Source organism: Somniosus microcephalus, chromosome 21, assembly GCF_052327205.1.
Source record: "Somniosus microcephalus isolate GS21.2 chromosome 21, FLI_Smic_1.0, whole genome shotgun sequence".
NCBI lineage: Eukaryota > Metazoa > Chordata > Chondrichthyes > Squaliformes > Somniosidae > Somniosus > Somniosus microcephalus.
The window spans coordinates 39649658-39675938 of record NC_141007.1 but is presented as its reverse complement, the minus strand read 5'-3'; positions in this window follow the sequence as shown (position 1 = coordinate 39675938).

Below are 26281 nucleotides of genomic sequence, written 5' to 3'. Positions count from 1 at the left end.
TCGATGAGCTTCTTCTGAATCTTGGCGACAAACGCAGGGGGAGGGATCAAAGTGACCAACCGGTACCACAACATGGCGGCCACCAGCTGGTTTATGACCAGCGCTCGACCCCTGTAGGACAACACTCGGAGCAGTCCTGTCCAGCGTCCTAGGCGAGCGGTGACTTTGGCCTCCAGCTCTTGCCAGTTCGCCGGCCAAGCGTCCTCGGCAGGGCTAAGGTAGACTCCCAAATAGAGGAGGTGCGTGGTGCTCCAGGCGAAAGGCCTGAACTCCTCCGGCAGGGAGTCCACCCGCCACTGACCCACCAGGAGTCCGGAACATTTCTCCCAGTTGATCTTGGCGGAGGATGCGTCCGAGTAAATCTGCTGGCATTCCCGCATCCTCCGCAAGTCAGCGGGATCCGTGACCGTGAGGAGCACGTCATCGGCGTAAGCCGAGAGGACCACCTCCACGCCCGGCCCTTGCAGAGCCAGTCCCGTCAACCTCTTCCGCAAGAGGCGCAGGAAAGGCTCCACGCAAATGGCATATAACTGGCCGGACATGGGGCATCCCTGACGCACCCCCCTCCCGAAGCGAAGGGGCGCCGTCAAGGACCCGTTAACTTTAATCAGACACTCCGCGGCGGCGTACAGAAGTCGGATCCGGGCGACGAAATGCGTCCCGAACCCGAATGCGCGCAGAGTCCCGAAGAGATACTCGTGATCCACCCTGTCGAACGCCTTCTCCTGATCCAGGGAAAGGAAGGCGACCGACAGACCAGCCCTCTGGGAGTGGTGGACCAGGTCCCGGACCAGATGGATGTTATCGTGGATGGTCCGGCCCGGGACCGTGTACGACTGGTCGGGGTGGATCATGTGGGCCAGCACGGTGCCAAGGCGAGCAGACATGGCCCTGGCAAAGATTTTATAGTCCGTGCTGAGGAGGGAGACCGGGCGCCAGTTCTTAAGGAGGCGGAGATCGCCCTTCTTAGGCAGCAGGACAATGACCGCCCTGCGCCAAGAGAGGGGCATCTCCCCGGTCGCCAAACTTTCCCCCAGGACCCGCGCGTAGTCGCCCCCCAAGACGTCCCAGAACGCCCTGTGGAACTCCACGGTCAGCCCGTCCAGCCCCGGGGACTTTCCCCTAGAGAGCTGGCGGAGGGCGCCGGTCAGCTCCGCCAGACTTAGCGGAGCGTCCAATTTTTCGGCGCCCTCCGGGCCAACCTTCGGCAGGTCCTCCCACAAAACTCTGCGCGCATCCTCGCTGGACGGATCCGGAGAGAACAGAGCCCCGTAATAGGCGCGGGTCTCCACGCTGATTCCCTCCGGATCCGAGACCAGAGATCCGTCGTCGGCCAGCAGCCCCAAGAGCTGCTTACGGACCCCCCGTCTTTTTTCCAGCGAGTAGAAGAAGGGGGAGCCGCGGTCCAGGTCCCGCAGGAGCTGGATCCGCGACCTCACGTACGCGCCTCGGGACCCGACGAGCTGCAGGTCCTTCAGCGCGCCCTTCTTCTCTTCGTACACCTTCCGCAGGGCCGGGTCCTCGACGACCTGACCGAGACGGGACTCCAGGTCGAGCACCTCCTTCTCCAACCGCCTGACCCGGGCCTCCCGCCTCTTGGTCGACCCCTTCGCGTACTCCTGACAGAAGAGACGGATGTGAGCCTTGCCCACATCCCACCATAACCTCAAGGAGGGGAAGCCCCCCTGCTTCCTTCTCCAGTCGGCCCAGAATCGACGAAACGAATCCCGGAACCGTGCGTCCTCCAGCAGCAGGTTGTTAAAATGCCAGTACACGGACCCCCCCCGCGCGCGCAGCGGAGCGAGCTCCACCCACACCAGGTGGTGGTCCGTGCACGGCACCGGCCGCATGGAAGCTGCCGGAACGCAGGAGACGAACGCCCGGGAAATGTAGAGGCGGTCGATTCTGGACCTTCCTCCCCCAGACCTCACACTAGTGAAGGCGCTGGAGTCGGGGTGGAGATTTCGCCAGACGTCCACCAAGTCGAAGGACCCAACCAGGTCCCTCAACTTCTCCATCGCCGCCGGGCTTCGCGGGGGACCCGAACGGTCCCTCGCCTCGAGGGTGCAGTTAAAATCCCCCCCGAGGATGACGCACTCGCCCACGTCGATGGAGCCCAAGAGAGCGGACACTTCTTCGAAGAAGCGCACTTGCTGCGCACTGGTCTGAGGGGCGTACACGTTCACTAGATGGAGCGGCACGCCCCCCAGGCGAACAGTGACATGGAGCAAGCGGCCCGGCACGTGCTCCTTGACCCCCAAGATCTCCGGCTGAAAATGCGGGGCCAGCAAGATAGCCACCCCGCTGGAATTGTTGGAGAGGTGACTCATGCTGACCCCTCCTTGCCACTCCAGGAGCCACGTGGCTTCGTCTCCCGGAACGGTGTGGGTTTCTTGCAGGAAGCACACCGCATACTTCCCGTCCCGAAGGACCGAGAAGTTATTGAATCTGCGGCGCGCCTCCCTGCTGCCGTTGATGTTGAGGCTGGCTATGGTTATCTTCATGTCAGAAGCATAGTGCAACCTCTACCTACACCTAACGGGGCGAGGAAGCGCAGCCGCTGGTCCGCCGCCACTTCCTCAGCAGCCCAGTGAGAAACGTTGTGAGCCGACGCAGCTCGAGCGGGTTCACACCCTCGTCCGCGCCCAAGATCTTAACGGCGGCGCGGACGGAATCGATGAGCAGCGCCAGCTCCGACCACCTGTCGAGGGCCAGCCGGACCTTATTGCGCTGACCCAGGCACGTGGCCATAAAATCCCGGAGTTCCCTTACGGAAATGAGGGGAGACTTGGCAAGGGGCACGAGGTCATCCATCGCCACGTCGGCGCTGGAGTCCGAATCGTCCTCCGTGCCCATCACCGAGTCCCCATCCTCCTCCAGGGGGTCGTCACCAGCAGCCAACCCGTCCGCCGCGCAGTGCGAAGCGAACGACTCGGCCGCGCCAGCCAGCCCCGCCTCCGCCCGGATCCCACCCCCAGGATCGGCGGCAGAGGATTTCTCCCTGGGCTCCTCTAGGGGTGCCGGGCCAGAAGACGGCGGCGGTTCAGAGCTCCCCTCCGCCTCAGACGCCGGAACGACCGGAGAAACCGGGGAGAGAACAATTTCCAGCTCCTCCAGTACGTCCGGCACCAGAGACGCAGCCAGGGGGCCATCCTCCTCCCCGCCACCAACCTCCGACCCAGCGGACGGGGGGTTTTGAATTAAAAGCTCTACCAGGACGAGCATCCCCTGGGAGACGTCCGGGTCACATTGGGCGAGCTCATTATCCTCGAGCTCGCCCGACCCAACCCCCAGGCTGCCCGACCCGGCGAGGGGTAACGACACCGATAAAAGGTCAACTTCAATTACTGCCGCGGGTTGTTCCGCAACCCCCCCCACGGGCAGGGTCTCATCCCCATCCCCGGGAGGCACGTGCTGGACAGACACATCTGCCTCAGCCTCCCGAGGGACAGGCGACCCCTGCCGATCGCTGGTGATGACGACAGCGCTGGGGGGGCGGGGGGGCGCAGTACCCGCGGCGGGCGACGACTCCCCCTGCTCGGAGGGACCTTCCTCCTCCCGGTCCTCCTCCTCATCCAGGGGGTCGCGCCTTCTTTTTAGCACGGAGGGAGCGAGGGAGACCTCCATGTCTGCAAAGGCCTCCTCCTCGACTCCCTCCGGCGGAGCAGGTTTGTCGGGTTCCTCGGGCCCGAGCCCGGCCGCAGGTATTGGCATTACCACTGCGGCGGTTGCGGCCACAGGCTCGGGCACGGGGCCCCTCCCGCTCACATCTGCCCTGATCAACTCCGCGAGGAGCGCGGGTGTAAGGGGCTCAAGGGGCAAGGGCTCACCATCCACGGGGGGACCTGCCCTAAGGTGCTTCTTTTTTCCCCGCGCCTTCTTTCCGGCCGGACACGCTCCCTCCCCCCCGCCGGAGGCCTTGGTGGCATCGGCCCCCGACGTCAACCGCGCATCAGACGTACTTGACGCGTGGGCAGATCCGGGGGGAAGGGCGGCGGCGGCGGCGCCAGCCTCGGCCGCACGAGATGATCCGGCGGCCTTGGAGGCAGGGCAGTTCCTCCTGATGTGCCCCACCTCCCTGCAGGCATGGCACCTCACACCGTCCGACGTCCAAAAGGCGCGGTAGGCGGTCCCCTCGTGGAGGACGACGAACGCCCCTTCAGTGTCCTCCTCCCGCGCCAGCTGGATAAACAGCTGGCGCCGGAAGGAGAAGACGTGGCGAAGGCTGGCCTCCCGGAAGCCGAGCGGGATGGGCGTGATCCCCGACCTCACCTCCCCAAGTTGTCGCAAATGGGGAAGGAGGAGCTCACCAGGAACATAGGGCGGGACGTTGGAAATAATGATCCTCTGCGCGGTGGCCTCGAGAGGATCCACCGGCAGGAAGGTCCCGCCCACGGTGAGCCCCTTGGCGACAGCCAGGGACACCGCCCGCTCCGACCCCAGGAAGAACACAGCCTTCCCATACATTTTCGAGGCCGCGACGATGGCTGAGGGGCCGACAACCCCAGCCATGGCCTTGACGCAGGCCTCGATGGTCATAGTGGGGTGAGTGTAGCTCTTCACCCCAAGCTTTTTTGTTATTAATCGAAAAGGTGACGGGGCAGCAGGAACAGCGGGAGCAGCTGTGGCCGTGGCTACCACTCTCGCATAGGTCCCGGCTGGCCCCGCCACCGGCGAAGACGCAGTCGCCATTCTGGGGTGCTTTTTTTAAGGGCTACACTCACCCCAAGTCACAGGCCTGAAGGTGTTAATGGCCTCGGTGTATATATATTTTTTTTGTCCTCTATTGAGCAGAGGGAGCTGATTAAAATGAGGACACACCTCTCTCCTTATTGATTTAAATTGGGAGAGTGGCCTCTCCCCTCTGCTCAATTGGCAATTAATAAAATAGATGAAACTAAGGTGCCTTAGAAAGACAGGCAGAGAGAGACAAAGAGAGAGAGAGAGAGGTGGGGGGGTGGGAAGGAGGGAGGCCGCAAAGGGCAGTGTTGCCACTCAGGATGGTGGGTGGGTGTAGGCAGGGTTGCACTCTCCGATGGAAAAAGTCTTTGGTGATGGTGGTCTTCTGGCAGGGGGAGAAGACGTCTTCACCTGGAAAAGCTGGAGAAGCCCAGGCTTAGTCCTGCAACAGGTCTTAACGATGTAATTAAATTAAATTAAAGACTTCACCTTGGGCAGCTCCAAGCTCTCCCAGGGCAGGCAATAGAAGGGATGCTAATTAGTGGTGTGTGTGGCCTAGCTTTTAACAAGAGCACACACACACACACACTACACCCCTTGATGATCCGGCCTTGCTTCTTCTTTTCTCCCCCCACCTAAAATACAAAGTCTTGGGAGAGTGCCCCAAATAACACCCACCTGTAGATGTTCCGGATGAAGTTTTCTTCCCTCCTTTCAAGCAGTTGGTTTCTCTCCCCTCTCTCCCTCTCCTGAAGTGGAGGCCAAATTGGGGAGGCAGTGATAGAAAGGCCTCTCCCCTGGTTGATGTTGATGTAGGCCTCCTTTCTCCCTCTCCTCCTCTGTCCTCTCTCTCCAGGCACCTCAGTTGATGTAATGATGGTGGAGTTGGTGGTGGTGGTCCAACGTTCTCCTCCTCTTCCTGGTCAGGGGACCACCACTTTAATCCACTCTCCAAAGTCTGGCTGCTCCCTCTGCTCGTGCTTGCAGCTGAACAGAGGGTAACTTAAGACTGAAATACAGAAGCCTGCTATGGCTTTATATACAGGGGTGGTCACTGCCGGTACTGCAGTATAGAATCAGTTCTTCTCTTAAAGGTACATACACAACAAATGGGAGAGTTAGTGTAGCAGAGGGTGAGCTCTGATGGGATCAATGATCTTTTCTCATTCTTGACTCTTCTTATGATCTTTGTGCATCCTCCTATTCCTGTAACCAGTGGCAGCAGGTGCAGAACACACTGAGCACATGTCAGAGCTACAAACAGATATCTCTCTCAGGCAGTGATATCAACAGAGCAGCATGAGTCTGAGCTCTCCCTGACGTTACTGCAAGGTGAAGCAGTTCCTTACTACCAACTGAGGGCTAAACATATTCAATCATTTGAAAACCACAAGTCATATTTATAATTTAGTAGTGCAAGGCAAAGGATTGCATTTAGTTGTTGACAACAAAAATAATGGACCATTCAGGAAAATGCACATATTATACAGTCCTCAAGGTAATGAAGGTTTTAATTTTTATTTTGCCTTAGGAACATAGTGGTCTCTACATTTATTCTGTCTCTAACAAGTTAAATATGCATTACTACTGTAAAGCCTGTCTTTCTAGGCCCCATTAAATCTTTCCTTTTCTCATTTTCTTACAAGCTAGATCAGCAACAATGTTTTTTTATTTGTTCCTGGGATGTGGGCGTCGCTGGCAAGGGCAGCATTTATTGCCCATCCCTAATTGCCCTTGAGAAGGTGGTGGTGAGCCGCCTTCTTGAACCGCTGCAGTCCGTGGGGCGAAGGTACTCCCACAGTGCTGTTAGGGAGGGAGTTCCAGCATTTTGACCCAGCGACGATGAAGGAACGGCGATATACTTCTAAGTCAGGATGGTATGTAACTTGGAGAGGAACTTGCAGGTGATGGTGTTGAAAGTGAAGCCTGTCACTGAAGGTTCCATTCTAATCACAGTAACAATCTAATTGGTATTAGTGAGTGACCTACTTCTGTGAGCCCCATTTACTTTCTGTCTTTCATTTTCTTTTTTTGGTATTCTTTCTCTCGCACTTTATTTGTTCCCATTTTTTACTTCTTCCTTTTCCTTTTTTATCTGCTATTTATTTACTTATTACTTTCCTTTTGTGTTCTTTTTGTACTTTTCTCTCTTTCATGTTTTACACTGTTTAATGCCCGAGCTTATCTTTCTTCATTTGTGCATTTAAAAAAGAAATTCTCTTTTCTGCTGTCACTTATTCTTTCTTATTTCTCTGCCATCACCATTTTGTCCATTCCTTCAGTTTCTCTCTTGTTTTCTATGCGTTTCTGTCCTTGTGATCGCCTTCGGTCACTCCCTCTCTACCTCTAGGTCTGAATGACTCAGTACTGCAGGCTGCTGCCAATACTGTGACACCACAACAACTTCTGCTTCTGCCTGCTCAACTGCATCATGACTGCCAAATCCGGCACATGGTTCACACCACAACACATGTTCTAAAGAACTTTGAACCTGGAGATGTGACATTGGTTTGAGCCAACATTCGCAGACTGGTGACTTGGCATCAAAGTAGAGGAGCCACTTTTACATTGCCATAAACTGTACACTGTCTTTTACAATACTTTCCAGCTTCGGCACAACCATTGGGGGAGGAGGTGGATGGTAGGGAATGAAGGGGGCGTGAAGGCAATGTGTATATTTTTGACATGGCTTATGCACCCCCCTCCTCCTGCTCCAAATCCTAGAATTGCCCCCGACGTTTACTTTTGAACAAAGTGAGGACAAATTGCAAACTTTCTCAATTAAAAGTAATCTTTCGTCATTTATTAAGGTTAGGTTTAAGGCTAAATCATTAGTAAATATCCTGCTCCGCCTGCCATTTTTTAAAAGCTTGGAATGTCATCAGCTGGCTTCCTTTCCTTCAGCACCACTCCGCAATCCTTGAACTGTGTACAATTTCCACTCTATTCCTGATTTCTTTCATTGTTCTCAGATGCATCACGGTCTTTGGCTTTTGAAACCTTCGCATGCTCCATTTTCTTAATAGAACATTTCATTGCTGACTCCTACTTTCTTAGAGCTGCTTTAGATACCAGTTTGTGAATGCTATGCATGTGTTTTCTGCAAGCTTTTATGTACAAATAATTTATGAGGTCTGTCCTACTCTTCCACTCTCTCCCCTGTCTGATTCTTAAGGGGCCCCATTTGTTCTTTAATACTCAGCTGCAGATTTTATTCACAGTGGTGCCAATGTTCATTCTGTACTTGTAGTTTCTACCAACTCAGAGACTAGAGTTGCAGCTTTAATTTTACATGTTTCAGAATCATTTCCATTTTTTAGCTTTTAAATTCTATTGTTAAATTTATTAAATGCAGCCGCTCATAGGGGAGTAGCTACACCTAATTGGACACGTGGGATACCATTGTAATGTAAAAAATGTTTTTAATGGTCACTAACAATCTCAGTTTTTTTTATTCATTCATGAGATGTGGGCGTTGCTGGCAAGACCAGCATTTATTGTCCATCCCTAGTTGCCCTTGAAAAGGTGGTGGTGAGTCACCTTCTTGAACCGCTGCAGTCTGTGTGGTGAAGGTACAGTGCTGTTAGGGAGGGAGTTCCAGGATTTTGACCCAGCGACAATGAAGGAACGGCGATATATTTCCAAGTCAGGATGGTGTGTGACTTGGAGGGGAACTTGGAGGTGGTGGTGTTCCCATGCGCCTGCTGCCCTTGTCCTTCTACGTGATAGATGTCGTGGCTTTGGGAGGTGGTGCCGAAGAAGCCTTGGTGAGTTGCTGCAATGCATCTTGTAGATGGTACACACTGCAGTCACGGTACGCCGGTGGTGGAGGGAGTGAACGTTTAAGGTGGTGGATGGGGTGCCAATAAAGCGAGCTGCTATGTCTTGGATGGTGTCGAGCTTCTTGAGTGTTGTTGGAGCTGCACTCACCCAGGCAAGTGGAGAGTATTCCATCACACTCCTGACTTGTGCCTTGTACATGGTGGAAAGGCTTTGGGGAGTCAGGAGGTGAGACTCTCGCCACAGCTCCAACAACACTCAAGAAGCTCGACACCATCTATTAGTTGTTTAATAGTCCACCACTATTCACAACTGGATGTGACAGGACTGCAGAACTTTGATCTGATCTGTTGATTGTGGGATCACTTAGCTTTGTCTATAGCATGCTGCTTCTGCTTTTTAGCATGCATGTAGTCCTGTGTTGCAGCTTCCCCAGGTTGGCACTGCATTTTTAGGTACACCTGGTGCTGCTCCTGGCATGCTCTTCTACACTCCTTATTGAACCAGGGTTGGTCCCCTGGCTTGATGGTAATGGTAGAGTGAGTGATATGCGGGGCCATGTGGTTACAGATTGTGGTGGAATACAATTCTGCTGCTGCTGATGGCCCACAGTGCCTCATGGATGCCCAGTTTTGAGCTGCTAGACCTGTTTTGAATCTATCCCATTTAGCACGGTGGTAGTGCCACACAACACGATGGAGGGTGTCCTCAGTGGGAAGACGGGACTTCTTCTCCACAATGACTGTGCGGTGGTCACTGCTGCCAATGCTGTCATGGACAGATGCATCTGCGATAGGTAGATTGGTGAGGACGAGGTCAAGTAGGTTTTTCCCTCGTGTTGGTTCTCTTACCACCTGTCGCAGGCCCAAACTGGCTGTTACGTCCTTCAGGACTCAGCCAGCTCGGTCAGTAGTGGTGCTACCGAGCCACTACTAGGTGATGGACATTGAAGTCCCCCACCCAGAGTACATTCTGTGCCTTTGCTACTCTCTGCTTCTTCCAAGTGGTGTTCAACAGTAGTAGTGGTTATATTACAATCATTTTTCACAAGGAGACTGGTTTAATGACCCAATTTAGAATCATATTTACAGTACTTTTTAGATTCACTGTAATTCACTTCCAGTGATTTCTTTATCTAATTACAAAAGTGCTTTGTTATATTAAAGATAACAAGTTACAAAAACATTTTTTTGAATAAGATCACACAAATCATTTTCATTGTTGCCCTAATGAGTGTAAATAGAATTATGAAACTTGAATCATGAATCAGAACTGAAAATCAGTCTCAAATGTTATAATCTAATGGTTGTAATGAAATCTAATCTGTTATAATCTAGAATCGCAACCCAAGAGTAACAGCAAGATGGTTCTGAACTGCAACGTTTGTGTGGACTTCCTTTATAGTAATCCAATGGGTGCTCGCTGTGTGCCATATTTTCCTGCGTGTCTTAACTTTTACAAAAAAGTAGATGCCTATAAATAGCAGTACAAGATCAGCAGGAAGCAACAAAGGACTGCTGAACCTTATGTACAACTTCGTCGAGTATTGCTCCCATCCTCAAATGGGCTCATAGAAATGAGGAGAAACTCCCTCACTAGCTTTTTGCTTGTCCAAGCCTTGTCAAAGACCAATAAACAACAACTCAACTACCAAAAAGGACCGATAATGCAATGGCAGGCACCTGAAATACACATGCATATCAGGGAGAGCTGCGGCCTGTTACGTGCCCGATGTGAGTAGCGTATGACCCTGAACCATTTTGAGTGCTTGGAGCCTATGCACAATGTGCTGAAGGGATAATTACAGTCCTAGCCCTTTCGGACTACCCCAGATCAGGTGTACTCCCCGGATGTTCACCCTCAACCAAAGTTAGAGACAGCTGAACTCCACAAGACACTTAAATGGGTCTAAAGGTTCAGGCTATCTCGCCCTAAAGGAAAGGAACGACCTGAAGATATTACCATCCTCCGGATAGCATTTTTAATAAGTTTAACTAGACTGTAACCTTCCAGATATTATGAGGGTCCGGAATACCCCCCAGAACTCTGCAACTCTTCACCAGAGAATATAGAGATTTGAGTTCGCGAGGTTGATACAGAAATTACTCTGTGAGACAATTCTAAAAATATATAAATTTATTAAAGAACCAACATGTAGTTAACAGCTGTTGAATCAGTCGCAACGTTAACAATTCAAAATACAATTAGCTTACATTTCTTATTTCTCAGAGATCCTTATTCTCAAATCTTTACTTTGTTACATTTCTTATTTCTTACTTATTTCTAAATCCAGAACATCCACCAAAATCAAATAATAGTACCTCTTTGATCACCCGAGACTCAAAGTTAAAGACTTACAGAGATGCCTCTGAAGAGTTGAGAAATGCCTTGCCCATTCAGCAAGCTCTGCCTTTCTGTTGAAAAGGTCTATTTTATACTCTTTTGGCAGTGGTTTCTTCTTTGATGTTCTCTGCTGATGTCAGCTAATTGTCTTTATTGATACCTCTGTTTGAATGCTTTCTATCTTACTATCAATTCAACTATTGCATGCATAATTATTTCTCTACCTTTAGGTGTTCCAAAAACCATCATAAAAACAATGACAGCAATGGTTTCTGTTTGATGCCATTCTTATCGAAGATTCTTCATTCAATTCTTATTATTGGCTTTACTGGTTTTTAGCAGACATTGTGACTCTCCTTACTGCGCCAAGTTCAATACAAACACAATGTAATTGCTTGGTGCATCTATTGAAGTTATCTCTTCAAAGTCTCCTTGTTGGTATCATATTTACTATGTCTATATTAAAGACACTTTGACCAGAGTGTTTCATGCATTTCTAGCTATCTCAATTGGTTACATATTTAATCGTGTTTCCTGTCATCCAAGTTTAACATAAAAACTATTTGACCAGCAGGTGTTTCTTTTACTTGATGTCATCTTTTCAAAGGCACATGGTTCTTTTAATGTTTGTGTTTCTGTTTTACGTGTTAGTTCTTAACACTTTAAACTGGTCATTTTCATTGTGTTGGTTGCAAACCATAGACCTTTCGGAAGCACCAATGGTTTGCTTCAATCTGTCATTGTTTTAGTATTTTTAACTAATTCCCATTTCAAAGCTCGTTTACAACTTTGTTATCAACTGATCTTTACCTCAGAATCCTGTTCTCTGTTTACAGCCTATGTCTCTGAGGTTTTACAGCTTGTGTCTCTGAGGCTTTAGATTTTTAAACCCAGTATATCATGTATTAATAATAGAAATCTGTTCATGGTATCATGTATTTCTCTGAATCATGGCTATTCCTTCACAGTGCAAGGCTCATTACAGCTTACAATTTTATGTTAATGAAATCAAGAGGCATTGGAACTACCCAATAGGTTGTCCATTTGTATAAGGCATGTGCTGCTAGGGTGTCTTGTTCCTTTCAGTTGGATTTTTGTTGTTAAAGGTGCATTGCTGTTCTTGCTCTATCTGTTAGCAAGTGGACTTTTAATCTTGCTTGACAAAGGAAGTTGTTGAAATTGTTTAAACCTTCCTGTTGGCTACATATCTTTTGTCAGTGATTGTTCATACAGCTATTAGAGAACTTATTAGCATCCAGCTTTGAGTATCCTTATAGACATATCTTTCTATTTGGAGGTTCTGGATGAGCAGGAGGAGGTTCAGAAGAGATGTGCCAGATAATTGAGATTGCACCTTACATACCCCATTTGGATGTGTCTGAACACTGGCCCGGGTTTCTTATCTGAATCTGTTGGAAGAAACCTGCTGTGGTAAACCACTTTTGTCGTTCACTATCGTTACACTATAGTTATCACTGTTATATCGTTACTCTATGGTTATCACTGTTCACACTGTTGTATCACTATACGAGGTCGCCTCTTGTCACGCTGTTATACCTGGGCTGACCACTGCTGACTCCGCCCATGGCTCCACCTACCTGCCCAGGTATAAAGGTGGTCGACTGGCTGGTATTCCTCCTTGTTGGATCCGATCACCCATGAGGGTGGGCTCTGTTATTTAGCCAATAAAAACCTATAGTTACTTTCTTAACTCGTCGCTTTTCATTGGATGAATTGATAGGTATATCAATTTTATTGGCTAAATTTTAAAATGTCGACACTTGAGCAGTCAAACGACCAGTCAAACGACCAGCCAAGCGACCAGCCAGACGCCCAGCTACAACAGCCACAGCAGCCAGCCTGGCTGCGGGCCCTCCGGCTACCGTACCTGGATCTAAACCCACAGGCAGCAAACTCAGCCCTCGACTTCGAACACTGGCTGAGCTGTTTCGAATCCTACCTGGGAGAATCCGGCGTGCCTCAGAAATCCATGCTAAGAGTTCTGACCGCCCAAGTGAGCCCTAAAGTATTCGCACTCATCCGGGACCTTAAAACATACGAAGCCGCCATCAACCTGCTGAAACAACAGTACCGGAGCCCGGTAAACTCCATGTATGCCAGACACCTCCTAAGATCCCGCCCGCAACAGCCAGGAGAGTCGGTAGATGAATTTTTACGGGCGCTACAAGCACTCGGCAGGGACTGTGACTTTAAAGCGGTATCAGCGGCAGAAAATACTGAAGATAATGTCCGCGATGCCTTCGTGAAAGGCCTGCGGTTCGACTACGCACGGCAAAGACTTCTTGAAGCAAAGGACCTTGACCTGAACACAGCTGCAGCCCTCGCTCGCTCCCTAGAAGTGGCCCATCGGGACCTCGAGGCGTACTCCAGGTACAGTAATTTGCGACCCGGGGACTCGGGACCGACCCCGACCGCGATACCCCTCGCAGCGCCGCCCCTGGGACCTACCTCTGCGTCGGCGTCCCGGACCCGATCGGGACCGCCACCCCCGGTACCGGCTGCGACTTCGGACCCCCGCGATCGGGCCGCCGGCTGCTTCTTCTGCGGCCAGGCGAAACATCCTAGGGCGCGCTGCTCAGCGAGAAACGCGACGTGCTCAAGCTGCCTGAAGAAAGGCCACTTTGCTAAGGCCTGCAGAGGCCAACAGAGATCAACAGAGGCCAGCAGTGCCTCATGCGAGTTGTGGGGGCAGCCATCTTCCATCAAGGCCACAGATGCCAGCATCCCCACGTGTGAGTCATGGGGGCGGCCATCTTTGATCCAGGCAACCAACACCAGCAGTGCCTCATGTGAGTTGTGGGGGCAGCCATCTTCTCCGCCATTTTGTCCAACCTCGTGGGCGCCGCCATTTTACCCTCCACGCTCGACCGCCACCTCGCCTCCGGACTCGACCACCGCCTCACCCGCAGACTACGGCAGCTCGCTGAGCCACACACTAGCCTCCGTCACACTGGACCAAGCCCGCCCGCACCACCTGTCCAAGTCCATGATGGACATCAAAGTAAACGGTCGCGCCACGACCTGCCTGTTCGACAGCGGAAGCATGGAGAGTTTCATCCACCCAGACACGGTGAGCCACTACTCCCTCACTGTCCGGCCAACGCGCAACCGGATCTCGATGGCATCGAGGTCCCACGCCACAGACATCAGCGGCTACTGTGTCATGACCCTGTCGGTTAAGGGCACGGAGTATAAAATTTTTTAACTCCTCGTCCTCCCCCAGCTCTGCGCTGCCGTCCTACTAGGGCTGGACTTCCAATCCCACCTCCAAAGCGTCACTCTAGCATACGGCGGACCCCTCCCCCCACTCACAGTCGACAACCAGCAGCCTTTAAACCGCCCACCGCGTAACACCTGCGGCCTATCCACCCTCAAGGTCCCGCCACCTTCCCTGTTCGCTAACCTCACACCCGACTGCAAACCCGTCGCTACCAAGAGCAGGCGGTACAGCGCCGGGGACAGAGCCTTCATTAGCTCTGAGGTGCAGCGTCTCCTGAAGGAGGGCATCATCGAGGGGAGCAGCAGCCCCTGGCGTGCCCAGGTCGTGGTCGTTAAGACCGGCAATAAAAACCGCCTGGTCATCGACTACAGCCAGACCATAAACCGGTACACCCAGCTGGACGCATACCCCCTTCCCCGCATATCTGATATGGTCAATCAGATTGCGCAATACCGAGTATTCTCTACCATCGACCTTAAGTCGGCCTACCACCAACTCCCTATCCGCCCTGAGGACCGCCAGTATACCGCCTTCGAGGCGAATGGCCGCCTCTACCACTTCCTTAGGGTTCCCTTCGGCGTCACCAACGGGGTTTCGGTCTTCCAAAGGGAGATGGACCGGATGGTTGACCAGAACGGGCTGCACGCCACGTTCCCCTATCTAGATAACGTCACCATCTGCGGCCGCGACCGGCAGGACCACGATGTTAATCTGGAAAGATTCCTCCGTACGGCCCAACGGCTGAACCTCACCTACAATAAGGAGAAATGTGTGTTTAACACCTCGTGCCTTGCCATCCTCAGCTGCGTAGTAGAGAACGGAGTCATCGGCCCCGATCCCGAAAGAATGCGCCCCCTCATGGAGTTACCCCTCCCCCACTGTCCAAAGGCGCTGAAGAGAACCCTGGGGCTCTTCGCCTACTATGCCCAATGGGTGCCCAATTATGCGGACAAAGCCAGACCCCTCATGAAGTCCACATCCTTCCCCCTTACGGAGGAAGCGTGCGCTGCCTTCTCCCTCATTAAGGGAGACATTGCTAAGGCCACAATGCACGCGGTGGATGAGTCCATCCCCTTCCAAGTGGAGAGCGATGCATCCGACTTCGCCCTAGCCGCTACCCTTAACCAGGAGGGGAGACCGGTGGCCTTCTTCTCAAGGACCCTACAGGGCCCTGAGATCCGACACTCGTCGGTCGAGAAGGAGGCCCAGGCGATTGTGGAGGCTGTACGACACTGGAGGCACTACCTGGCAGGCAAACGATTTACCCTCCTCACCGACCAGCGCTCGGTCGCTTTTATGTTTAATAACAAGCTGAGGGGTAAAATCAAGAACGACAAGATCTTGAGGTGGAGAATCGAACTCTCCACCTATGATTATGATATCTTGTACCGGCCAGGTAAGCTGAACGAACCCCCTGATGCTCTATCACGAATTACATGCGCCAACGCGCAAATTGATAGACTTCAGACCCTCCACAACGACCTCTGCCACCCCGGAGTCACCAGACTTTACCACTTCATTAAGGCCCGCAACCTGCCCTACTCCATCGAGGAGGTCAGGACCATGACCAGGAACTGCCAGACCTGTGCCGAGTGCAAACCGCATTTCTTTAGGCCGGACAGAGCAAGCCTGATCAAGGCCACCCGCCCCTTCGAGCGCTTGAGCATCGATTTTAAGGGGCCTCTCCCGTCCTCTGACCGTAATGTGTACTTCCTCAACATTGTTGATGAGTACTCCCGTTTCCCCTTCGCCTTCCCCTGCCCAGACATGACCAGTACCACGGTCATTAAATGCCTGAACGACCTCTTCGCCTTGTTCGGGTTCCCAAACTATATATATAGTGACCGGGGCTCCTCCTTCATGAGCGAGGAACTCCGGCAGTTCCTACTAGCAAGAGGTATTGCTGCAAGCAGGACCACCAGCTACAACCCTCGAGGGAACGGCCAGGTGGAAAGAGAGAACGCGACTGTATGGAAGGCCGTCCTCTTAGCCTTAAAGTCTAAGGGCCTCCCAACCTCCCGCTGGCAGGAAGTCCTCCCGGCAGCACTGCATTCCATCCGGTCACTACTTTGCACTGCCATTAAAGCCACCCCCCATGAACGAATGTTTGTTTTCCCCAGGAAGTCGACTACGGGAACCACACTACCAACCTGGCTGACCTCTCCGGGGCCCGTCCTGCTGCGAAAGCACGTGAGGGCCCATAAAATGGACCCCCTGGTCGAGAGGGTGAACCTCCTGCACGCCAACCCTCAGTACGCCTATGTGGCATACCCAGACGGGCGGGAGGACACAGTCTCCTTGCGAGACCTCGCACCCTCGGGCACTCCGGAGACACCACCTTCACCCCCCCCACCCCCCCCCCCGATTCCAGCTCAGGTAGACGGCATGCCGGAACCCCACGAGCCCTCGCCGACCACGCAGGCACCAGCATCACCACCGGAGAATGCAACACCGCCGCTGCGACGATCGGAAAGGCTTACGAGGCCTCCGGACAGACTGACATACCAGAACTGGTAGTACATATCACCCCGCCGGACTCAAATCTAAACAAGGGGTGAATGTGGTAAACCACTTTTGTCGTTCACTATCGTTACACTATAGTTATCACTGTTATATCGTTACTCTATGGTTATCACTGTCCACACTGTTGTATCACTATACGAGGTCGCCTCTTGTCACGCTGTTATACCTGGGCTGACCACTGCTGACTCCGCCCATGGCTCCACCTACCTGCCCAGGTATAAAGGTGGTCGACTGGCTGGTATTCCTCCTTGTTGGATCCGATCACCCACGAGGGCGGGCTCTGTTATTTAGCCAATAAAAACCTATAGTCACTTTCTTAACTCGTCGCTTTTCATTGGATGAATTGATAGGTATATCACCTGCCAGCCAGCAGCAACTGCAGTATGCCATCGCTGAACACTGCACATTGCTGCAGTCAGATGTAGAGACTGCTTCCAGCACAGGGACAGCTTTATCCGTCGCTGGCAACATTACGGCTGCTTTTATGTGGCAGGCTCCTTCCAAACAAGTTCTAGGTCACATCAGTCCACGATTGTATCAGGCAGATCACTGAAGCATTGTTTGCTAGGGCCAAGGATGTCATCACATTTCCTGTGCAAAGCAGCAAGAAAGACCGCTCCAATTATACCATGTGGTAGGATGCCACAAGTGCATCAGTGATTGAACTCATATGGCCATGCACGCCCCTGTGCCAAATACAGCATCACTCAAGAACGGAAAAGGCTACTATTCCATCACTTTTAAGGTTAGCCAGTAGCCCTTTAAGAATTGCTGGTGCAGGAAATCCCAACCCCCCAGCCTTGGTACACTCCCAGCACTTCGGGCTGGATTTCCTCAGCGGTGGCGGGATAGCTAGTTGCCGGGTTCCGGTCCCGCTCCCGGCTGCAGTCGCTCTGTCAAAGGGATTTTCCCTTAATTAACAGGAAGCGGGTCTGATGATGCCATTTGACGACGCGCCATCAGCCGGTTTCCTTAAAGGGACCACGTCCACATTGAGTTTGACAGTTGTTCTGTCAGAGTTTGACAGCATTGAGGGGCTGCAAACACTGACGAGCACTGCACAAAGGTGGACAGTTGCACCCTGGCTCTCCAATGACTCCATCCATATGCTTATGGAGGGAGTCACAGCACGCAGGGAGGTTCTCTTCCTTTCCAAGGGTGGAAGTGACCTCCCCAGGACACCAACGCAGCCTGGTTGCACACTGCACAGGAGGACAAAAGCAGGGATGTCGTCAGGAGGACCAGGCTGCAGTGGCACAAACCTTTCAATGATCTCAGTGGATCACGAAACGTTACTGCAAAGCCACACTCAAACTCACCCTGCTGTGCCACTCATCACATCCACATCACTCTGCATTCCCTACCCTTCTCCTGCACATACTTACTCACACCAACTTACCTTGCACCTCCACCCAACCCTCTCTATCTACATTATCACTTCCGTATCTCACTAGCAACCCCTCACACTCACCCTCATCCTACTGCAAGCATACCAACTAACAACACGCAAAGGTTTAGCCAATGTCCATGTGAAGTTTCTGGTAATGTGTTGTCATACAGTGAAATCTATATTTTCAACACTGCCCCTCATTGGACAGATCTGTGCGCACCTTGAGAAGTGTCTTACTGAGTTCCAGTGAATGTTGAGACATAACTTCCCCCCTCCCCCGCTATAGTGATGTGTGTGCATGGAATGGCTTGGACATTAAAGGGACACTTTACGGTGCTGGTGTGGGATGGTGTTAACCTGGCACATCATTTGGCAGCCAGGGTTTACAGCATCAAGTGAAGTAAATCTGGTCATGGAGATGCCATCGCTGGCCTCCCGGGCAGCAATGTTGTCAGGGGCTGATACCCTGTGTCCTGTGCAGCATCAGGCGATTGCAGAGAAGTTTGGTGATGTTGTTGGTGATGTTGGTGTGCCTGGTGATGTTGGTGTTAGGGCTGATCGTGGAAGGATTCAAAGGACCAAGGTCTGATTTTTTCAAGGGCACCGATGTTGCTGCAATAGATGGCAGCTGCAGGTGAGATGACAGAAGCGATCTGCCAATGGTGGGAGAAGTTGTCCCAATGAGGTGGCACTGGACATACAGTTGGCTCTGAACACTTGCAAGCCGAAAAAATCTCTATATGCCTTCCAAATGCAGTAACCAACAGTTTCTGCACTCTGAAACTGACCATCTGCAGCATGGCATCCTTTACACCACTTCTGCAGGTATCAGCTTATCAGATACATCAGAAGAGACTCAACTCACGCCAGGGTGAGCTGACGTGTTCCTCGAGCAGTGGGTAACCCATGGGGGAGAACGTAAAATTGGAAGGAAGCCTCAAAATACCATTAAATTGGCTCTTAACAAGCCATTTAACTAGCTCAATTGTTTCCCCTGCCGCTTGGTGTCGGGTCAGTTCTCCGCTGACAGATCCGACACCTGGGAGACTCGTGTGGAGACGGGTTGACAGTGGGTTTCTACCGCTGTCAATCTTTGCTATTTTGACAGCAGACCCACCCCCAAACCCGCCCTCTGAACGCCGGCAAAATCCAGCCCTTCATGTTAATGTGCTGACCTCACATTATCAGATGAGTTCTTGGGGAGCAGGCATGACCAATGTCTGATACGCAGCAGCCCAAGCGCCAAGCTGGGGACACATGATTGCCTGCATAATAAGTATTCAACCTTAACTGCAGTGACTTTTTTTTTAAACGGGGAAATTTAACAAAACAACTCATCCTTTATTATACCTAAACCAGAACCTACTTAAAAAACCTACAGATCATTTTTTAACTTTTCCATCAACATAACTCAACATTTCTATAATCTTATTCTCCAATAAAAACAGGAGCACTTTTTAAATATATGAGCATAGAAATTGCTGTTGATGATATCAGTGGACACATGCTTAAGGTGTTTTATTCCACTGTCCTCTATTTTAATGAAGCTGTTTAAGATGCAGTTAAAATTGCGGGCAAAAGAATGTCATTGGAATGCACTTATTGTTCACTTACTAATATCACCACAGGTCATTTCTAGCCTGAAGCCATTTTCTAAAAAATCTGTCAGAAGTACGGCATGGTCCAAAATTTGAAGCGTAAAGTCATAACAAACTCTTCCCAATAGTAAAATAAACTTGAACACTTTACTGGCTATTGATGGAGTAGTGGCCGTATTTTTAACAGAATGTTGTCGTGGATGCAGGCTTGGCCAATGGATGTATCATTTTTTTTTGTATATTGTTCTTTTTTGACATAAAAAAACATCTTTTAAAATCAATAGAGACACTTATGATGAAATCAATGATGGAAAAGTTTCCATTATGTACTGGCAGTGAGTGAGGTTTCTCACCACCAGCACATACTCAGAAAACTACCCTTTTTCTCTGGATGGAGAAGGGTTTAATAAAATATGATACATTTTAGACTATTTAAAAAAAATCTTCTATTCATTGGAGGTCGACTATAACTGTAGTCAGTTAGGCAATGAAAAATAAAAATTCTCATCGGTACTCCAGTCAATGCAACAGTTGGCAAACCATTTTTGTTAATAATTTGCGGAATTAATTTCTTCATTGCAGCAATACGACCTACATGATGTGCCCCATTCACATTCATGCTTGACATAACCATTTCTCCTACTATATTACTGAAATTAGGTGGAGTTCTAGACACAATTCTCTTAAAAATTAATGCTATTTATTAAAACACAGGAAAGCAGGTATTTCACTCGATGTGGAGTATAAGGTAGAGTTATGCTCTTAACCATTCAGTCACCCAGTGCTGATCATCAAATGTCCTTAGTGCCGTCTTTCGGATGAGACGTAAATGTGCTTTATAAAATACAACATATATATACAGTACATCCATATCAACAATTTGCTGATTTTCCTACTTGTACATAACTAAATTAGTCTTTAACTCATGTTTTCTCATTTTGTTACCTTAGCTCAAAACAGGGAGAAATAACTCCTTACTTTATTAACTTAGAATAAGGTATCCCAGGTGCAGTGTATGTACCTTGAAGAAGGAACTATATTCTGCAGCCCCTGTATACTGCAGTACCAGTAGTGACCACCCCTGTATATAAGCCTGTGTAGTAACTTTGTATAGTAGTTCCAGTTTTGTCTCCATTCAGTAAACACCTGTTATAACCAACTTCTGCAGTCCGTGTCTCAATTACACACGGACATTACATTGGCGATGAACAGATCCGAACTTACCTACAGTTCTGCACCACCTCACGGGGATCCATCCCTGAAGTGAAGTTATTAGAGGTCGAAGCCAGAAGGAAGAAATCCAAAAAAAACCAGAAGAAACGGGCGTCGACCGTGGGCAACCGCCCTCTGATTCATCGAATTCGAAGATTTGCAGGAGAGGCTGTCGAGAGCTGGGCTTGGTTCTCCAGTCTATGGTGTTCCAGCTAATCGGGCTGGTGGCAGGTAGTACACTGATCCTTCCTGGGCTGCGGCGGGCTAGAGCTCGATCGGGTGGCTTTTCCACGGGGCCGAGCAGCGTTGTTGGGAAGAGGAGAGAGAGAGAGAGAGAGGGTGGAGCACACAGGGAACAGTAATTAAAATAAAAGAAAAAGAAATTAGAAGCGCAGAAAGCCGCGAGGAGCTGCAGTTTGCCACGGGGACCGCGGAGAGCGGCGTTGGCAGCAGCGTGGGGGGAAGCGCGCGAAGACCATAGGGCGTCGCCATCAAGGCATAAAAACGCCAGCAACAGCGTTGGCAACAGCGGAAAAGACAGAAAGCGCGGGAGGCGCCATCTTAATCCAGCGGGGAAGAAGGAAAAGCGCGGGAGGCGCCATTTTGTTCAATCGGGGAAGAAGGCAAAGCGCGGGAGGCGCCATTTTGTTCAATCGGGGAAGAAGGCAAAGCGCGGGAGGTGCCATCTTAGATCTCCAAGATGCCGAAGACTGGCAATATCACTGCCTTCGATAATGAAATAGAAGACTGGACCACGTATGTGGAAAGAGTCGAAGTATATTGCAAGGCAATTGAAGTAGCCGATGAGAAAAAGGCATCGGTACTACTAAACTTAATGGGCGCAAGAACGTACGGCCTATTGCGGAACCTGATCACTCCAGTCAAACCGATGGAGAAGAGTTTTAACGAAATTGTTGATATCCTACAGGAACACTTAAATCCTACACCGCTGCTGATAGCAGAAAGATTTAAATTCCACAAGCGAAATCAGCATAAAGATGAGAGCAATGCTGATTACCTTACGGAACTACGCAAGCTATCAAAGCACTGCCAGTTCAGAGCAGGACTGGCAGATACCCTACGGGACAAATTTGTCTGTGGACTCCTGAGTGAAGGAACCCAGAAGAGGTTACTCTCAGAGAAAGAGCTGATGCTAGATAAGGCTTTCAGCGTGGCAGTATCATACGAAGCAGCAGCAAGGGGAGCTGCGGAAATACAGCAAAAGCCACAGGAATACGGCACCCATGAAATGACACAGGGATTTGAAAAATGTTATCGCTGCGGCAGAACAACCCATGACCAGAAGGACTTCTGGTTCAAGGACAAAACATGCAGGCAATGCGGAAAGATGGGACACATTGCACGAGTTTGCAGGTCCGGGAAGAAGACTAACGACAACAAAAAGACTACTAAGGAAAAGTACAGGAAAGTACAAAAGATGATGGACAGTAGTTCCGAAGACCAGAAGAGCGATAGTAAATCCAGGAACAAAAGACTAAGCTGTCTCAAACTACACAACATAATCGCAAAAGAGGATCACCGAACCATTTGGGTCACCCTCACAATAGCAGGGTCCCAAGTCAAAATGGAATTTGATACAGGATCAGCCCTGACCATCATGAATCGACGAGACTACGAACGGCTATTCTCACACATACCCTTGAAAGACACATCCATTGTCTTGAAGACATATACGGGGCAGAAAGTATACCCCAGAGGGAAAATAAGGGTGCCTGTCGAATACAACGGCAAGGAAATACAGAAATTGTATCTGTACATACTGCAAGATGGTGGACCACCCTTATTGGGACGTGAATGGATCAGAAAGATAAGTTTAGATTGGCACTCCATTCAGGCACTGACTGTGGCTGGTAAAAAGGATGACGAAGTCACACCTGGACGATTGTCAAAAATCTTAGCTAACGCTAAAGAGGTATTTCAACAAGGACTGGGAACTCTTAAAGGCGTAACCGCCTCGATAAAAATAGAAGAGAATGCAATTCCCAAGTTTTTCAAAGCAAGACCGGTACCGTATGCAATTCGCCCAGCCGTCAAGGCAGAGCTGGAGAATCTGGAGAATGCAGGCGTGTTATCTAAGGTAGACTGGAGCGAGTGGGCGACACCCATCATTCCTGACATGAAGAAAACATTAAACAATAAGTCTGAGGAGCCAAAGAAGGTTCGCATCTGTGGGGACTTCAAGGTGACTGTGAACCCAGTCCTTCACACAGTACAGTATCCTCTTCCGAGGATAGAAGATATTTTCACCTCACTATCTGGAGGGAAACGTTTTACAAAAATTGACCTAGCGCAAGCATATTTGCAGATGGAGGTTGAAGAATCCTCGAGGAAATATCTCACGATAAACACTCACAAAGGTCTTTACCAGTATAATCGACTGGTATTCGGAGTAGCATCAGCTCCGGCTATATGGCAAAGAGCGATGGAACAAGTCCTGCAAGGGATTCCGGGGACTCAATGTTACTTGGACAACATCCTAGTGACAGGTGAAAATGACAGTGAACACCTTGCCAACCTAGAGCAGATGCTCACTAGACTAAGAGAACATGGGCTACGAGCCAATCGCCCCAAGTGCGAGTTTTTTAAGAAACAAATATCGTATTGTGGCCACGTGATTGATGAAGAGGGGTTACATAAGTCCCCTGACAAAATTGAAGCGGTAGTTAAGGCTTCAGCGCCTGAAAATGTGTCGCAACTGAGGTCATTCCTCGGATTGGTGAATTACTACCATAAGTTTTTGCCGAATTTGTCCACAATTCTGCACCCACTGAACGCCCTGCTACAAACTGGAGTAGCATGGAAATGGAGCGATGAATGTAAGTGGGCCTTTCAGAAGTGTAAAGGCCTGATCACGTCAAGAGAAGTATTGGCTCACTACAACCCATCAGTACCAATAAGACTGGCGTGTGATGCGTCTCCCTACGGCGTTGGAGCGGTACTGTCACATAAATTCCTTGATGGTTCAGAGAGGCCGATAGCTTTTGCGTCACGCTCGTTAACTTCAGCCGAGCGTAACTACACCCAGATTGACAGAGAGGCCCTCAGCCTGGTGTGGGGGGTGAAGAAGTTCAATCACTACCTGCACGGACAGAAATTTACTCTACTAACTGATCATCAACCTCTTGTCTCCATTTTCAACCCTCAGAAAGGCGTCCCGATAATGACAGCACAACTGCTACAGAGGTGGTCCCTTTTCCTAGGGGCACACCAATATGACATCGAGTACAAAGGAACTAAACAGCATGGGAATGCTGATGGATGGTCGCACCTACCGTTGCCGACGGTGGAAGAAGCACCTGCAGTGGATCCTGTGGAGATATTCCACTCGACCATAGTCGAATGTCTACCTGTGACGAATGCAAACATAGAAAAGGAAGCACGAAATGACCCGACACTCTCCAGGGTCTATGATTTAACGGTGAAGGGATGGCCAGCACATGGTGAACCACTGTTGCCAGCATTCTCGGCGAGAAGAGAACAGCTGTCAGTGTGCCGAGGAACCTTGATGTGTGGATCCAGAGTAGTAATTCCACCCAAATTGAAGGATAGACTGCTCAATGAGCTTCATGAGGGTCATCTGGGAGGGGTAAAAATGAAGAACTTAGCCAGAGCGTTTGTGTGGTGGCCGGGAATTGATAGAGAAATCGAAGAGATGACCAAGAGCTGTACAGGATGCCAGACGGTCCAAAATGCCCCACCACAAGCCCCTCTACATCCATGGGAGTGGCCCTCATCTCCATGGCAAAGGGTACACATTGATTTTGCTGGTCCATTTATGGACTCGATGTTTTTGATTGCGGTGGATGCACATTCAAAGTGGCCAGAGGTAATAAAAATGTCCTCAACCACCACAGAAAAAACTATCACAGTCTTACGAACCATATTCGCCAGAAATGGGCTGCCTGAATAGATTTGCTCTGACAATGGACCACAGTTTGTGTCTGAAGAGTTCCGGAGGTTCTTAAAGAACAATGGTGTTAAGCATTACACATCCGCCCCATATCATCCAGCCACCAATGGATTGGCTGAGAGGTTTGTTCAAACATTCAAGAAGGCTATCAAGGCAATGTGTAATGAAGACATACCCCTACAACACAAGGTGGATAACTTCTTGTTTGCCTACCGGAATGCGACACATGCGGTTACCAACCAAACTCCAGCCATGATGCTCTTCAATCGAAGACTAAGATGCCGCTTGGATTTGGTTAAGCCAAACATCAGAAGAGATGTGGAGAACAGGCAGTTTCAGAATATGAATGAAAGGCCAACCAGGAGTTTCAAGATAGGTCAACCAGTTTTGGCCCGGGACTACCGCACAGAGAAATGGCAGCCAGGAACGATCTGCACACGGCAAGGACCTCTAATGTATACCGTGGATGCTGGAGAGAGCATTGTAAGACGCCATGCTGACCAGATTCTAGAGTCACTGGAAAACGTCAAATCTACACCACGATCCTATACACCTGGTGATGAAACCGAAGTACCAATTGCATCTACCTCAGAATCGGTGATATTGGAAGCAGACGAACCAAACAACAACGTTGATCCCGAATCAGCTTTGCCAGAAGAACCTGATACCCCAAAGAGGTGTTATCCGGACAGAATCAGGAAGCCTCCTCAAAGACTGAATTTATAATTGATTAACTTCAGCTAATGTATATAGCAACTGTAATTGTAAATATGTTATTTAATTATTAATCGAATGTTATGTACTGTTTAGCTAAAAGGGGAGGAATTGTAGTGTATGTACCTTGAAGAAGGAACTATATTCTGCAGCCCCTGTATACTGCAGTACCAGTAGTGACCACCCCTGTATATAAGCCTGTGTAGTAACTTTGTTTAGTAGTTCCAGTTTTGTCTCCATTCAGTAAACACCTGTTATAACCAACTTCTGCAGTCCGTGTCTCAATTACACACGGACATTACACCAGGTAGTAACATTCTGACATGACCATGGCATGCAACTTGCAGCTCAGCATTTTCTTCTTACATGATTACACATAGCCATATCTAATACAATATTACATTACAAATAGGTCGATTATCGATCAACTGTTGTTTCCTTAACAAATGAATAACCATCACGTTCCTATTTGCACAAGTTACACAACCCAGGATTTTTCTCAGGCTCATGCACAGGTTACTAGACCTGGCTGGAGGCTACAGAAAACTGTAGCACAAAGTCTTGAATTCATGTAAATTGGGAAATATTACCACAAGGAATATTTTGCACTGGCTGAGGCTTCAGTCACTTCCGTACATAATTAAGTTTGCTAAGAGAAATTTCATTCATCTGCAGAAAAGCATATGATCTGTAGCAAAACAATTGATATGGTAAAGAATTTCTCACTCCTAATTTATAAACCAGCAGAATTTGAGTTAGGCACGCAGCTGTTTCATCACATTTCAGGTTAGTTATATGAAATACTATTTTACTAAATTTGCTGTATTGTGATGGCAATCCACTGTCGTGCTTATGTTGCAGTGGGGTCG